Raw genomic sequence first — 18,020 nt, 5'->3', positions numbered from 1 at the left:
GGATCGACCGGATTTTGGCTGGGAAGTCAAAAAGTCGCGCGCGCAAGGGAGGGGCATTAGCGCTCGTTTTTCGGCCGTTTGGGGCGGCAGTGTGGGTCGACTGGGCCTAGCCGCGAAATGGGTGGCAGGGAGGCAGCGCAAGGGGAGGAGGGAGGAGAGATAAAAAGGGAGAGAAGGGGAGGGAGGTCGGACGCGCGAGGGGAGGAGGAAGAAAAAGAAGAAGACCGGTCCGATCCGGTCTGGTTTGATTCGACCGGTTCGATTTAGGATACAAAATTTTGAATTTTTACTCTGCCTCGGGACCAAAAACGAGGTCCAAAAATTTCGAAAAAATTTCAGAAAACTCAGAAAAATTCGTAGACTCCAAATATATTTTTAGTTTTGCCACGTGGTCTTTAAATTAATTTTTAAAAATCATCAAAGTTTATATTTTCGGAAAATCGAACCCGATTTTTAAAATTCGAAAAATATCAAATAATTTCTTAAAATTTAAATAAAATTAAAATATCAATATTACTCATAAAATAATAAAATTAAAAATTTTTGGGGTGTTACATGTTTTATGAAAAAATATAATTTTTTTAATTAGTTAAAATAATTGACGTATTTTTAAAACTAAAATAATTTATGTATTTGTTAATACAAAAGAGTAAATTTTTTATTATTTTGATTGCAAAATTTTGTCATAAAAAAGCACAAAACCATTTAATAGCAAATATTTTCTTTCACATTAAAAAAAAAAAATCTTCAAGCAACGATGTCATTACATTGAAAAAAAAAGTTCATTCGAATTATTTTAATTATAAATGTTATGTTTTCAAATATTAAGTTAAAATCTTTGTTTTTTTAATTAATTCAATCATGAAATATCAAATTGTATAATATTATTCTTTACAATTTTGTAATATCAATAATACCCTATTTGGTTCAATTATATGGTAAATTTTATTTCATTTGTAAATAAATTTTATAATAGAATTCATTTACAAATGAATTTCTTTGTTTGGTATATTTTATATTAAATATGAAATCCATTTTAAATGAAATGAAATTTGTGTTTAGAATAAATAAAATAAAATAAAATAAAATAAAATATAATAAGAGAATATTTTTATTACTTTAAATATATATGATTTTAAGTTTGAAATTCATTTACAAATTTCATCAGTTTTGATAAAATTTGATTTAATTATAATAAATTCTATAAAATTGATTACTAAGAATTTCAAATAAATTTTTATTTAAATAAAACATTATAATTTTAGATTTATAAATGAATTTCACAAAATTTTATAGAATTCATTTATATTAAACACTATCTGAGTAAAAGTGTATTTATATAAAAATTAGGAAAATTTATAATTTGGATTTTGTGTTTTATTTTATATTACATTTTAGTACCTGTATTAAAGAAAATTAATAATTTAGTTTCTAAATTTTACATTATGTTTCACTTTAATTCTTAAATTTTGAGAAATTAATTATTTAGTCCTTAAATTTTATACTATATCATATTAAAATATAATATAAAATTTAAATGTTAAATAATTAATTTTTTTAAAATTTAGAGATTAAAATACGATATAAAACAAAATCTTAAGAATAAATTGGAGGTTTCCTAAAATTATTAAGCTCATAAAATAAATAAATAATAAAATGGTAATACGATTTCCTCCAACACGCCCATTCTTTCCCTCCAAATTTAACCACGGCCATCGCTTATCATTTTCATGTCAGTCTTTAGCCCGTTAATCCCATCTCTCTAATCATCACTGTCCAAAGACTCCATTGAACAAGCACCAAAAAAGAAAAGAAAACTACTCTTCCAATTCCTCTCTCACTCCCTCATCTCCATTTCTAGGGTTTCTTTTTTTGGCGGGTTACCTTTCCAATTTTTGTTTCTACATATATTTGGTTAGGATTTTTTGCTAGATCGAAGATAATGCGTGTCAATTTGACGTTGAATGTGGTAGCAATGATCAACGGTGGCGATGTGAACTTGAAGCCGTTGGTGCAGGTTATGGATATTAAGCAGATAGACAGGGCGCAGGAGAAGTATCAACTCCTCATCTTGGATTCCGTTTCAACTCAGCACACTATGCTCGCCACTCAGCTCAATGACCTAATCAAGAATGCCTTCATTAAGAAAGGATCAGTTGTTCAATTGATCGATTACATTTGCAGTGAAGTTTAAAAGTGCAAGACCGTTTGCCTAATCTTTCTCTTATCTGATTTTTTTTTTTTAAATTTTGTTAGTCAGCTAAAATTTATATTCAAATCTAAATTTCGATTATAACTGCCTTGTGTTTGCAAGTCCTATGTGTTGAAGTTATCACACATAGTTTAAGTTCAGCAGCTTACTTAAAACCTCTAATTATTATTTGTGATTAAATTTTCATTATATTTTCGACGAAAAAAAATCTTATATCTGACTATGTTTTTAGTCTCTAATTTAAGATTGGAATGGATGCTTTGCTTTAGCAAATTTTAGGTGTTTAAATTAATTGCTTAAAGTTTTATATTCGAGGGGCTGATAAATGATAATATATTATTATTTTTATGTGGCTTGAATTTTGGATATGTTAAATTGTGATACGACCTGAAAGTTTTGCGCTGCGATCTATTTGGGATAAAAAGTGAGATATGTGATGGTATAGACCAATATAATTATTGCAATATTCTGTTCTTTGCGGTAGAGTTGTGAGATATTCAGGAAACACACTAAGGTTAGAGTTTAAGAGTTCTGAGCGATTATATCTTGCTTTTTTCATCATAGTGAAATTTTTTCTTTTGTCTTGCCCATAGACGTAGACCTTATGGTCAAATTACATAAATTCTGTGTTATTCTTCTTCTCTTTCTTATATTGTGTGATTGTGTGTATCCCTTAGATATGCATGCCTATTATAACAAAGTGGTATCAGAGCTTTGTGCGTGTAATCTAGGGTTTATAGATATCGTTTTCTTCAACGAAGTATAAGGTAGAGAAGTTTGATAGTGGATCAAGTTTCAGTCTGTGGAAGATTAAAATCAAATTTTCCTTGATTCTGCAAGGTCTATGAAAGGCAATCGATAATAACTTTTCAGAGGGTACGAAAGAGGCAAAGAAGGCTAATATAAAGGAGAGAGCCTTGAGTACGATTTTCATGAGCGTAACTGATAATATTCTATGTGAGATTACCGGTGAAAGTTCAGCGTCTGCAGCATGGAAGAAATTAGAGGAGTTATACTCTTTCAAATCGCTGACCAACCGCTTGTATCTAAAGAAAAAGCTTTACAATTTGAGAATGAGTGAAGGTATGCCGATTAAAAAATATCTGGATAAATTTAATTCAATTATTATGGATCTAAAGAATATTGATATTGATATTAATAGTGAGGATCAGACCCTTATTGTGTTATTTCTTTGCCACCCTCTTATGAGACTTTTGTTGATATTCTATTATATGGGAAAAATGGTATTTCACTATATGATATTAGTAATTCTCTAAAATTGAAGGAGTTGAAGAGAATTTTCTAGATAACAGAGAAAGATTTGAGGTTGAAGGTTTGGTGTAACACCCCAAATTTTTAAATTTATTATTTTGTGAGTAATATTAATATTTTAATTTTATTTAAATTTTAGGAAATTATTTGAAATTTTTCAGATTTTAGAAATCGGGTTTGATTTTTCGAAAATATAAAACTTTGATGATTTTTAAAAATTAATTTAAAGACCACGTGGCAAAACTAAAAATATATTTGGAGTCTACGAATTTTTCTGAGTTTTCTAGAATTTTTTCGGAATTTTTGGGCCTCGTTTTCGGTCCCAAGGCAGAGTAAAAATTTAAAATTTTGTATCCTGAATCGGACCAACCTAATCGAACCTGACCGAATCGGACCGGCCTTTCTTTTCTTCTTCTTCCCTTCCCCGCGCGTCCTGACCTCTCTCTCTCTCTCTCTCTCTCTCTCTCCCGTTTTCTCTCTCCTCCCTCCTCCCCAGGCCGCGCCGCCGCCACCCAGCCCTCCCCACCTCGCCGGCGCGCCACCCGACTGCCTCCCCACGGCCGACGCGTCCCAGCGGCCGAAAACGAGCGGACTCCTCCCACTGTACGCCGCACCTTCCTACTGAAATCCGGCCGATCGACCACCGATTGGGCGGGTCTTGTGTCAAACAATATCTACCCCTCAAGAGCTTTCCATAGACACTAATAACACCAAAATCCATTGTGCGGTTTGCCCAATTTTTGTCTGGAAAGTTTTGGCCCATTTGGACTTTTGGGCTAGATTTCTCACAAACCGTGAACCCCACGAGAAAACCGAGAGTACTAGAGCACTCCACTCGTCGAGAGCTTTGCGGTAATATAAATTTCAAAATTTTTCTGCACCATTTTTCGGTGGGTCCCACGAAACCTCGTAGCATTTTTTCGAGCATTAAATGAGCTTATAAAATTCTGTAAAAATTATATACTAACCCCCGTGTTGTGGGCTTCGTGTAGGTACCTTTGATTAGCAGAAATTCGACAGTTGTCCGGGTCTGTGAATTTCCGACCAGACAGACCGGCTACCAAAAAAGTCTTGGACTTGGATCGAGATTTTGGCTACCCCACCATTGTCAGATGTCCCGAGTGCGTTTCCGAGGTCGGAATCGGCATAGGTAAACCCGAACCTTACTTTTTTTAAATTTTTCAGTGCTTGAATGGGATTAAAAATCCATAAAATATTCGTGATAGCTCAGAAAATTATGATTCTTTTTGCATTAGTTTAGTAATATTGCTAAGGACCGCGGGGCAAAGTTTTAGAATTTTTAGAGCTTATTTGGGTAGTATTTGCAAAAAGGATCAATTATAAGGACTAAACTGTAATTTTATATATTATGATTGATGACTGTTTGGATGGGCCCAGGAGGGGCTGTGTGATATGATTGAGTTGTAGATGTATGATTTGTGAATATAGAAGTGCGTTTTGAGCCCTTTTGCAGGTTGGGTAGGTCCTAGGTATAGGGGAGACTCTGCCGGATTTTTGGCACGACTTAGGATGTATTTGGTCTTTTCTTGGTTTGTATTGAGTCAATTATATTAAATAATTGTAATATAATTGTCAGGTGAGCCGGGACAGCCTTCCTCCTCTAACCAGCCGCCACAGTGACTTCGATTGAGTCTGTGAGTAAAATATTAATTTTAATTGTAATTTCGATATTATTATATGTTCAAGCATGCCCATGCATCACTTATATGTAAATATCTATGTAGTTAAACTCTAGGCACATTTTATGTTGCATTCATAACTGTTAAAGTGTCATGGATGTTGTTGTGGTAACTTGGAGCAGTGTGCATGAGTTGGCATGCGTGTGGTGTGGTGTTGGCTATGGACAGGACGGGTAGACACGGCTTGAGATCTTCGCTGGGACCCGGTCCTTCAAGGTAGACACGGCTTGAGTTCTTCGCTGGGACCCCAATTTGGTTTATTAAGTGGAAGTCCGAGCTGAGTTCTTCGCTGGCACAAGTTGGAATAAGAGAGCTGTATAGGGGATCAGCTCCCTTATATGTATTGTTTGACATTATCGGGTGTGTGAGTGCTCCAAATTACCTTTTTGCTGTTATGATGTGAAAATATTATTGATGTTGCATTTCACTCTACAGGGTGCATTAGCTTTAGATAGCTATAGAGATTATAGTTAAAATTGATATTTTACTCTCTAAGTCGAACGGTCACTCCTGTTCATTATTTTTCAGGCTACAGGAGGATTATTGTTGTGGTTAACCTGCTTTTCTCCTTCGCAGGTTGTTTATTAATGTTTGTGTAATTTTGTTAACTCCTAGAATTTCTGCATGTGTTAGAAATATTTATTTGATTTGGGTCTGTAATATAAATTGTCATGTTAGACCTGTAAACTAATTATATACCTGTTTGTTGGATTGGATGAGGGAGCTGAGCTCCTCAATTGATTATATATTGTGTTTACAGGTCGGGTGAGTCAAAAACTCCCCGTTGAAAGGTCCATTTTATGGCTGGACTATGTCCGGTTGAATTCTTGAAATTGAGCCCAAATGGGCCTTAGAGTTGGGTTGAGGAATAGTTAGGCTTACTATGGGCCTCGGGGGCTTTAGGCTGGCCCAAGTCCTAGTGCCAGTCCGGCCCATAGGTTGGGTCGTGGCAAATATTGTATCAGAGCTTAGGCTCCAGATTCATAGGGAAAAATTATCTAAAGTATTGGGAAGAGTCTAATAAGAGTCACATGCGGAAAATAGGGTCCACATTCTTCTTGCATTGTCATCTTTGCTTCTAGTTTCTGCTTCATATAATTATGTGTAAATATAAGTCTATAGAGTTGCGTAACATGCCATTTTGAAATTTTGTGGGCTAATGCTGTTGAATTTTAGAAAAATGCGTAGAAGTAGGAGAGCTGCCACTACACCAGAACCAGATATGCATTACGAGGTGTCGGCACAGGATGAGGCGCCTGCCCCGAGGAGGCGGGGTAGGAGGCCTAAAGCTGCTCAAGTAGAAGAGCAGTTGCCACGATTCGAGAATAGTCTTTTGTGGCCCCAGGTCCTATAGACCCAATGGCAGCTATTCTAGCTGGTTTGCAGAGAACCATCAATATAATAGCACAGTATATGGTCCACCCTCCCCAACAGCAGCAATCCACCACACCAAGAGGGGAACCTTAAAAACAGATAATCAATTTCAAGAAATTGATGCCTGGTACTTATGATGTGTCAGACGATGCCTATCGGTTTATGGATTCCTGCAAACAGGCAGGGATGGAGTTGTAGTTGACTAATAGGAGGCTCATAGAGTGTGTGCAGCATATCATGGGGCCTATGCCTAGACAATGGATGAATGACTACATATTACCTCGGATGGAAGGTTTGTCATGGACCCAGTTTGTGGAATTGTTTATCAACCGGTTTGTACCAGAAAGTTTCAGAGATCAAAAGCAGTAGGCCTTTGAGGCCTTAAAACAGAATGGCAGGTCTGTAGATGAATATGCTACAGAATTTTTGGAATTGAGCAGATATGCTCCTACAGCAGTTCTGGGTCTGGTTCAGGATCCTCCTTATCACCTTGCGCATAGTGTAAAAGAGGACATTCAGAACCTTGTCTGATGGATTCAGGAGTATGTTTCAGGTGTGGCCAACCAGGTCACTTTCTAGGGAATGCCCCATGTTCAACAAGCCACAGATAGGGTCACAGGGTTCTGTTGTAAATGTTCCTCATCAGTTGTATCCTGGTGCTTCGGCATGGCAGCGATCACCAATGGCCAACAGTGAGGACAAGGGGGACGATTTGGAGGCGGTCGGGAGGTAGAAGTCAATATCAGGGTTCTGCAACCCAGGGTAGGGGTCAAGCTCGGGTTTTCACCCTGACCCACCAGGATGCTCAGGCTTCCAATGCAGTTGTGGTAGGTATTCTTCTGGTCTGTTCCTATGAGGCTCGTGTTTTAATAGATCCAGGTGCTACACACTCATTTGTCTCCCCAGTGTTTGCCATGAGATTGGGTAGAAATCCTACAACTTTAGAATGCCATTTGTCTGTAGCTACCCTGCTTAGTGACAACATAGATGTAGATATGGTCAATAGTAGTGGATGGAAAGATCCTCCCAGCAGACTTGGTTCCTCTACCAGTAATGGATTTCGATGTAATCTTGGGAATGAATTGGTTGGCAACTCATTATGCCACTTTAGACTGTAGGAACAAAAAGGTGTATTTTCACATACCTTGTGTGGAAGAGTTTAGCTTTGATGGTGACAGGAGCGTGGTTCCATATAATTTAGTATCAGCAATTAGTGCTAGAAAAATGTTGAGGCATGGATGTCAAGGGTATTTGGCATTGGTGAGAGATACATTTGTAGAAGGTGTCAAAATGGAAAATGTTCCTGTTGTCAGAGAATTCATGGATGTCTTCCTTAAGGAGCTTCCAGGGTTGCCACCAGGAAGAGAAATAGAGTTCTGCATTGATGTTGTGCCGGGTAAAAATCCCATATCAATGCCGCATTACAGGATGGCATCAGTAGAATTGAAAGAGCTGAAGGAGCAACTACAGGAGCTTTTGGACAAGGGTTTCATACATCCGAGCACTTCACCCTGGGGTGCTCCTATTCTATTCGTGAGAAAGAAAGATAGGTCCTTGAGGTTGTGTATTGACTATAGACAGCTGAATAAGGTGATTGTGAAGAACAAGTATCCACTTCCTCGGATCGATGATCTGTTTGATCAGCTCCAAGGGGCTAGATTCTTTTCCAAGATAGACCTACGATCAGGCTACCATAAGTTGAGAATCAGGAATGAGGATGTGTCCAAAACAGCATTCAGGACAAGATATGGTCATTATGAGTTCTTGGTAATGTCTTTTAGACTCATTAATGCACCAACAGCCTTCATGGACTTGATGAACAGGGTATTCAGGCCATTCCTGGACCATTTTGTCATCGTATTCATAGATGACATTTTGGTATACTCGTGGACTGAGGAAGAACACGTGTGACACTTGAGGATGGTGTTGCAGACTTTAAGGGAGCATCAGCTATATGCCAAATTTTCAAAATGTGAATTTTGGCTAGAAAGCATCTCATTCTTGGGACACGTGATTTCTAGTGAAGGAATTCAAGTGGATCCCAAGAAAATTGAGGTCAGAATCGATTGGCTTAAGCCTACAACGACCAGGGGTGCAGTTTTAGGCCTAGCTAGCTACTATAGGCGTTTTGTGCAGGATTTTTAAGGATAACACTCCCTAACTTCCCCTAACTAAGTTAACTCGGAAGAATGTTTCATTCATTTGGACAGATGATTGTGAGGTGAGTTTCCAGAAGCTTAAGGAGTGTCTAACCACCGCCCCTGTGTTGACACTACCGATGAGTGGTGAAGGATATATCGTGTACTATAACGCCTCCAGAGTTGGCTTAGTGTGTGTTTTGATGCAGAATGGAAAAGTAGTGGCTTATGCTTCAAGGCAGCTAAAGAGGCATGAGTAGAACTACCCCACCCATGATTTGGAAATGGCAGCTGTAGTCTTTGCACTAAAGATCTGGAGACACTACCTGTATGGTGAAGTGTGCAAGAAATACACTAACCACAAGGGTTTGAAGTACATCTTCCAACAGAGGGATTTAAACTTGAGACAGAGGAGATGGATGGAGCTTCTAAAAGACTATGATTGCACCATCCAGTACCACCCTAGGAAGGCAAATGTAGTAGCAGATGCTTTGAGTAGAAAATCTTCTGGCAGCTTGGCGCACATATTAGCGGAGAAGAGACCATTGATTCAGGAAGTACATGAGTTGATGGATCAAGGTCTGATCTTAGATCTTTCAGTTGAGGGGGTATTGTTGGCTCATTTTTCAGTGAGACCAGACCTGCGAGACAGAGTTAGAGTTTCCCAGCACAGAGACCAACAATTGATAAAGATCATAGAAAGAGTACAGCAGGGTGAAGGTAGTGAGTTTGGATTTACCAATAATGGCGCCCTTATACAAGGTTCCAAGATATGTGTGCCCGATGTGGACAATCTCAGAAATGAAATCATGCGAGAGGCACACTGTACACTATACAATGTCCACCCAGGCTCCACCAAGACGTACCATGATGTGAAAGATAGTTATTGGTGGAATGGCATGAAGAGAGACACAGCAGACTTTGTGTCCAAGTGCTTGACTTATCAGAAGGTGAAGTTGGAACACCAGAGGCCATCAGGGAAACTGCAAGAGCTCCCTATCCCAGAATGGAAGTGGGAGATGATTACTATGGATTTTGTGACTGGGTTGCCTCGTACCACTCGGGGATTGATGCATACATTTTGCATAGTCATTTAGGTCTAATTTCATAGCCATTTTATTTGATTATTAGTCATTTTTTAGCTAATTTCATTAGTTAATTAGTTAGTTTTTCATAATTGTCGATTTTGGATTAATTTGTATTTTTTACTTTGTTTTATAGGAAAAATGGTGTTTTTGAAGGACTGAAGAGAAATTTTGCCATTGAGGAGTGACTTCTACAGCCAAAGATGTCAAAAACAAGTTTTCAAGCTGAAATATGCATTGACCAAATTGTGCATAACTTGCCGCATAAGCTATGCAGATCTGCATAAGGAGAAAAATCACTGTTCCAATACCTGCCGAAATGTGCATAAGGAGACTGCATAGTTTATGCACATTCACGCCTCCCTTATGCACTCTCACGGAATTGTGCATAACCTATGCACCAAGTCATGCAGCCGCATAAGTGAACTGAACTGAATCGCATAAGGGATCGCATAACTTATGCACCACTTATGCATCCCATAAAGGTTTCATTAATGAGTGCGTAAGATTCCCTCGTAAAATTCCTCCTAGAACACACCATTTTAGGGCTCCATGTCAGAAAATGCTATAAATAGTCCCATTTCCCATTTTAGAAGGTGGGGGGGACAAGGAGCAGAAAAGGAAAGGAAGAGGAGAGGCAGAATTTGAAGAGTCACTTTCATCTTCCACACCATTTTCAACCAAGATTTGCAGATTTCTTTCTTTCCTTACATTTTTTCTACATTTCTAGTGTTTAGTTTCTTGTTTCTTAGCTTAGATTAAAGCTTTATTTCCATTTAAACTCGATATATCTTGTAAGCATTATGGGTAGTGAGTAGTTTACTTTTGATTCTGGAGTAAGGGTTGTAATATTTGAGATATTTTGCGGATTTTGATTGGGTAATCCATATTTTGTGGTCTTAATGAGTTTTATTCATTTCTTGCGTGCTTAATGACATGCTTAGTGTAGGATCCCATTAAGAGATGTTCTTAATCCATGGTTGAGGCACCGAAAGGAGAAGGCCCTGTGATAGATAATCAAGAAATTGGACTTAATTAACTTAGACCTAGAAATAGGCTAAGGATTAAGAGGATTCACAGATTAATTAAAGAACTTAATGGGTCTTAATTAACTCTAATTCCACGAAAGTAGAATTAGATTGATTAGGGCACTCTTTGTCTCACTCGAAAGGGAATTCAAAGGATTTAAGAATTAATCTCCTTAAAACCCATAAGTTCCACGAGATTGGATAACCAATTTAAAATCCCAAAATAGCTCGAACATGAAATCCCGAACTCCGGAATCGCCTTTTTATCATTGTTAATTTCAATTGAATTTAATTGCTTGCCATTTAAAATCTTGCCATATTTGAACTTGCTTATTTCAATTTGATGCAATTTTAGTTTAATTAATACATTGTTGGATAGATTATTAATTTTGCACATATAGATTTCATACTCCAATACCCATTCAATCTATTGTTTTAATTTTGAAATTAGTTCAATTTAGTCAACTTTTTATATCAAAAATTCAATCATTAACACAACTCCTCGTGGGAACAATATCTTTACTGTATTACTTGTACGACCCGTGCACTTGCGGTTAGGCCACATCAAGTTTTTGGTGCCGTTGCCGGGGAGTTGTTTGTTTAAGATTAAATTGTTGATTATTTTAGTTGTTTATACTTTTATTTTTGTTATCTTTTCATTTTGTGTTTGTTTGTTCTTTTTCAGGTACTTTTAATCTTTTATGAGAAGAGCTAGAAGCACAAGTGACGCATCCTTATTGTTCAATCCTGAAATTGAGAAATTTTGTAAAGCCAACAAGAAAGAAACCAGAAGAAGAAAAGAAGCATTGAGAGAAATCAATTAGAAGGCATATGGTCGTGAAAGAATCAGAATTGGTGGTAATATTGGAAATGATCGAAACAATGAAAATGCAGCCCAAGGTGAAGAGGTTGTAAATGCTAACGTGCCCAGGGAAAGTATGATGGATCATGCTTTTCCTCGTTTTGATGACTTTAGAGAAAGCATAGCAAGACCAAGAATTGATGCAAATAGTTACAAGATGGATTTTGGAGTTCTTCAAATGATTCAAAATTCTCAATTTGGAGGACATCCTTCTGAAAATCCACACACACATCTGAAAAAGTTTGCTATGATTTGTGATATGCAAAAACAACCTGGAGTATCTGATGATGCAGCAAGATTGAAGCTATTTCCATTCTCTTTGAAAGATAGAGCATTGGATTGGCTTGATTCTTTATCTCACAACTCCATTACAAATTGGGATCAACTCACTGATGCATTTCTTGCACAATATTTTCCACCTGGAAAAACTCAAGAACTAAGGAATCAAATGACAGCTTTTAGACCAAGAGAGGATGAAACTCTATATGAGTCATGGATGAGATGGAAGGAATTAGAGAGACAATGCCCACATCATGCCATTCCGAAATGGATGATAAACTGCATTTTTCCACCAATGTCACTCCTGCAATTAGAAGGTTTATTGATGCTCAAACAGGAGGAGAATTTATTATGAAGCATGAAGATGAAGCTTATGAGCTATTAGAGAAAATTGCAAAGAACACTCATCTTTGGAGTAGTCTAAGAGGACCAGCTCCAACTCAAAAGAGGCAAGCTGCTGGAATGTATGATCTTGATCCATTCAACATGATTAATGCAAAGTTTGATGCACTTACAAATGTCTTAGTTAAGAAGATGGAAGATTTAAGTATGTTGGTTAGTTCATCATCATCATCTGGAAGTTCACAACAAGTGGCTTATGCAGAGGGAACTACCAGCTGTGGAGTAGATTATGGAGAGCAAGCAGCATATGTTGGTAATTATGGAAACAAGCAAATGGGGAATCCTTATTCTCAAACTTATAATCCTACGTGGAGGAATCATCCCAACTTTTCATGGGGAAATCAGCAAAGTCAAGTTCCAAATCAGAATTTTCAACCACAACAGCAACAAGGAATTCCATATCAGCAAAATAGGCAACCATTGCCTAATTTTCAGCAGAAAAATATGAATCCTCCACCAAAATAGCAAGAACAAAGTTCCACCACAGAAGCTTTATTACAACAGATTCTTGCTAACCAAAATAAGCATGATGAGGAGATGAGAGAGATGAAAGCAAGGCTGGAACAGATGCAAACACATAATGTATCGTCGGAAAATCAGATTGCACAACAAGCATCTTCCTCAAGTACCAAGTCTTTTGGAAAACTTCCAAGTCAACCAGAAAACCCAAGAGAGCAGTGTCAAGCTATTACTTTAAGAAGTGGGAAAGTTGTAAATGATGAGAAGAGTGAAAATAGCGAGAAGAGAGAAAATGAAAAAGAAACTGATGAGAGTGAAAAACAAGAGAGTGAAAAACAAGAGAGTGCAGAAAAATGTAAAAAGGAAATTGAAGAGAAGGAAGAGAAGTATATACCTCGTGAGCCTTACAAGCCACAACTTCCCTTCCCACAAAGATTTCAAAAAGCCAAGCTTGATAGGCAATTTGGGAAGTTTTTAGAGGTCTTGAAGAGGCTTTACATAAATGTGCCTTTTATTGATACTCTTTCACAAATGTCCTCTTATGCAAAATTCTTGAAAGAAATTCTCTCAAATAAGAGGAAACTTGAAGACCATGAAACTGTAGCTTTGACATAAGAATGTAGTGCTATCCTCCAAAGGAAACTTCCTCCAAAGCTCAAGGATCCAGGGAGTTTTTCAATTCCATGCCACATTGGGGAGTCATGTTCTACAAAAGCTCTATGTGATTTAGGGGCTAGTGTTAGCCTCATGCCCTCTCCATTTATGAAAAGCTCAATATGGGAGATCTTAAACCAACCCACATTTCTCTTCAAGAATGACAGATCAATTAAGTATCCTCAAGGGATTTTGGAGAATGTGCCTCAAGGTTAGGAAGTTCTACATACCGTTGACTTTGTCATTTTGGACATGGAGGAGGATTCTAATATTTCAATTATCTTGGGAAGACCCTTTCTAGCTACAAATAGAGCATTGATTGATGTTAAGGGAGAAAAATTGACTCTTAGAGTTGGTGAAGAGCAATTGGTTTTCAACATTAATAATACTATGAAGAAGCATCATTCTGAAGCTGATACTTGCTTGGGAGTTGATATTATTGATGAGCTGGTTGAAGAACACTTCAGAAAGAGATATCCGGAAGATCCACTTGAAAATTGTTTGGTTTATGGAGGAGGCATAGACTATGACAACCCTCATGTGGCTGCATATGCTCAACACTTGAGGGTAGTCCACCATTCATTTCTCGGCTTTTCAACTCACACAAAAGGAAAAAGTCGAATTTAAGTAACCATCATTCAAGGAAGAAGATGCACCTAAGGTAGAACTTAAGCAACTTCCTTCTCAGCTCAGGTATGAATTTCTTGGCACCAATAACACTTATCCAGTAATTGTAAATGCAAACTTGAGTACCTTAGAGGATGATAAGTTGTTAAGAGTGTTGAGGCAATTTAGGAAAGTTTTAGGGTACACCATAGATGACATTAAGGGAATAAGCCCACACTTTTGCATGCATAGAATCAGTTTGGAAGAAAATTGTAAACCATCTATTGAACATCAAAGGAGGTTGAACCCAAATATGAAAGAAGTTGTTAAAAAGGAAATTTTGAAATTGCTTGATGCAGGGATCATATACCCTATCTCGCATAAAGATTTGGGTGAGCCCAGACATGTTGTTCCAAAAAAGGGTGGAATGACAGTTGTCAAAAATGAAAATAATGAATTAATTCCCACCAGAACAGTGACTAGTTGGCGAATGTGCATAGATTACAGAAAATTAAATGTTGCCACTAGAAAAGATCATTTTCCACTTCCCTTCATTGATCAAATGTTGGAAAGACTAGCTAGGCATTCTTACTTTTGCTATTTAGATGGATATTCAGGTTTTTTTCAAATCCCTATCCATCCAAATGATCAAGAGAAAACCACTTTACTTGTCCATATGGAACCTTTGCTTATAGGAGGATGCCATTTGGGTTGTGTAATGCACCAGCCACTTTTCAAAGGTGCATGATGGCAATCTTCTCAGATTTCATTGAAGACATAATGGAGGTTTTTATGGACGATTTTTCTGTTTATGGATCTTCATTTGACATATGCTTGGCTAACCTTTCTAAAGTTTTATAGCGATGTGCAGATACTGACCTTGTGTTAAACTGGGAAAAGTGTCATTTCATGGTTCAGGAAGGGATAGTGCTTGGACATTTGGTGTCTAACAGAGGAATAGAGGTTGATAAAGCCAAGGTTGAAGTGATAGAGAAGATGGCTCCTCCTACCAATGTCAAGGGAATTCGAAGTTTCCTAGGACATGCCGGGTTCTACAGACGCTTTATCAAGGATTTTTCTAAAATAGCCAAACCTTTGTCTAATTTGTTAAGTAATGACACACCATTTATATTTGACCAAGAGTGTTTGGATGCCTTTTGCAGGTTGAAGCAAGCTCTTATCATCGCACCAATCATGCAACCACCGATTGGAGCCTACCTTTGAAATTATGTGTGATGCTAGCAACTATGCAATTGAGCCGTTTCTTGGTCAAAGAAATGACAAAAAGGCTTATGCTATTTATTATGCTAGTAGAATACTGGATGAGGCTCAAACAAATTATGCAACAACTGAAAAGGAATTTTTAGCAATTGTTTTTGCATTGGAAAAGTTCAGACCTTACATTATTGACTCAAAGGTGGTTATATTTTAAGATCATACAGCCAACAGGTATTTGCTCCGTAAAAAGGAGGCTAAACCTAGGCTCATTAGGTGGATTCTGATGCTACAAGAGTTTGATTTGGAGATTAGAGATAAGAGGAGCCAAAATGTAGTTGCTAATAATCTTAGTAGGTTGAAATTGGATGATGAAGAATTGGATGAAATCCTATTGATGAGTTTTTCTTGGATGAACAACTTTTCTCTTGTTGCTAAATTACCTTGGTATGCACTGTGAATTATCTATCTTGTGGAGTTCTATCTCTAGGTATGACATGGCAACAAAAGAAAAAGTTTTTGCATGAGGTGAAGTTTTATAGATGGGATGATCCTTTACTCTTTAGGAGATGCTGTGATGGTTTAATAAGGAGATGTATTCCTGATGATGAGACACAGAGTATTATACATCATTGCCATGCTTCTGATTATGGAGGACATTTTGGAATCTCTAAATCAGCTAGTAAAGTTTTGCAAGCTGGTTTCTTTTAGCCAAATCTTTTTAAGGATGTGAGGAAATTTGTGTTGGAATGTGATAAATGTCAAAGGAGTGGAAATTTGTCAAAAAGAGATCAAATGCCCCTAAATGATATTCTTGAAGTGGAATTATTCAATGTTTGGAGAATAGATTTTATGGGGCCATTTCCTCCTTCATTTGGTAATAGATACATCCTAGTTGGAGTTGACTATGTGTCAAAGTGGGTGGAAGCTATTGCAACTCCAACTAATGATGCTAGAGTGGTAGTGAAATTCCTGAAGAAATTTGTCTTGAGTAGATTTGGAGCTCCTAAGGTCAGAATTAGTGATGGGGTTCCTATTTTGCAATAAGCAATTTGAGAGCTTAATGAGGAAGTATGGTGTAGTGCACAAGATAGCTACCCCATACCACCCTCAAACTTCGTGACAAGTTGAAATTTCTAACAGAGCTCAAGCATATTTTGGAGAAAACAAGGAACAATTCTCGGAAAGATTGGTCTATCAAACTAGATGATGCTTTATGGGCATATAGGACTGCTTACAAAACCCCTATAGGAACTACTCCCTTTAGGTTGGTGTATGGTAAGTCTTGTCATTTACCTGTGGAGCTAGAACATAGAGCATATTGGGCCATTCAGACCTTGAATTTTGATCTTAAGCAAGCTGGTGAGAAAAGGCTATTGCAACTTAATGAGCTTGAAGAATCGAGGATGGATGCTTATGAAAGTGCCCGTATTTACAAAGAAAGAACCAAAGTTTGGCATGATAAGCATCTTAGGAAAAAGGAATTCAAAGAGGGTGATTTAGTTTTATTGTTCAACTCAAGATTGAAATTGTTCCCTGGAAAACTTAAGTCAAGGTGGACTGGTCCATATAGAGTTTCTAAGGTTTTCCCTTATGGAGCAATTGAAATTTGGAGTGAAAAATCTGGGAATTTTAAGGTCAATGGGCATAGATTGAAACATTACATAACCGAGACCCAATAAAGGGAGCAAGTCACACAAGCTCTCCAATCCTCACCTCTTTTCAAAGGAAATTCATGAAGAGTCCAAATAAGGACTATAAATTAGCCCTCTTGGGAGGCATCCCAAGTCCTTTTATTTTGCTTTTGCTGATTTACCTTTATTTTCATTGCTTTTGTTTTTTTATCTTAAATCTCCCCAAATTAAATTTTTGACATTGTTGAATCTTGTCCCTTGTAGATGTATTTCAAATGGAGGAAGGTTGGTGAATTGCTGGGGAATAACCCTTAACCTGAAATTATGTTCTTTAAATCTCCTATAAATTGATTGATTTTTCTTTGCATAACTCAAGGTGTCCGCTACCTAGTTTATGTAGAGAGGAAGAAGAAATTCTCAAAGAAAGAGGGTGTCTGCAGCAGATAGCTTATGTTCTTGGTAAGGTTGGGTGTGTAACTTTTAAGTATATGTGTTTTTAATGTTAATATGGTGGTAAGTGAGTCATCTTTGTAGTTTTGAGCTTATTTGGGTTGTGGGATTCAAGGTGGACATATTGCATTTTCTTGGCATAACTTGGAGAGTTCATTTCATCATTTGTGGATAGATGAAACTTTATGCAGATTTTATTGAGTTTTTATTGTGCTAAATGTTGATTTGCAAAATTTGAGTAAAAATAGCATGGTTCACAAAGGTCTTTTATGTAGGATCCATTTCTACATGCTTGTGTGATGAAATTTTGATGGACTTTGTATATATTGATGTGTTTTTGGTGAAAATTTCTCATGATTTATGCTTCATAGAATTATATTTCCTCATTCTAGGGTATTTTTCACACTTGCAAATCATGTTCCATTGCAATCTTAATCCAGTTGAGTTGTGCATATGCAACTGCATAGCTTATGCAATCCTGCATAACCACAATTCTTACCATTTTCATTCATATTGCAAAGTGCATGAGAAGAGTGCATAGCTTATGCAACTCTGCATAGCCTAATTTTGCCAAATTTCATATCTGTCAAAACTTGCATAAGTGAGTGCATGACTTATGCACGTTTGCATAACTTCAAATTCTGCATTTT

The 18,020-nt window shown here is 37.1% G+C and overlaps 1 non-coding gene across 1 annotated transcript; it reads right to left on the bottom strand.

The window, feature by feature from the left end:
- Window positions 1-12,104: 12,104 nt before the first annotated feature.
- On the bottom strand, window positions 12,105-12,211 carry LOC131170871 (small nucleolar RNA R71). Its single transcript, XR_009141636.1, has one exon. It is a non-coding gene; the product is annotated as a small nucleolar RNA R71 (small nucleolar RNA).
- Window positions 12,212-18,020: the final 5,809 nt, after the last annotated feature.

This window comes from Hevea brasiliensis, chromosome 11 (assembly GCF_030052815.1).
Source record: "Hevea brasiliensis isolate MT/VB/25A 57/8 chromosome 11, ASM3005281v1, whole genome shotgun sequence".
Taxonomy (NCBI): domain Eukaryota; kingdom Viridiplantae; phylum Streptophyta; class Magnoliopsida; order Malpighiales; family Euphorbiaceae; genus Hevea; species Hevea brasiliensis.
The sequence above is the reverse complement of the archived record's forward strand: the minus strand, read 5'-3'. Positions and strand labels throughout refer to the sequence as shown.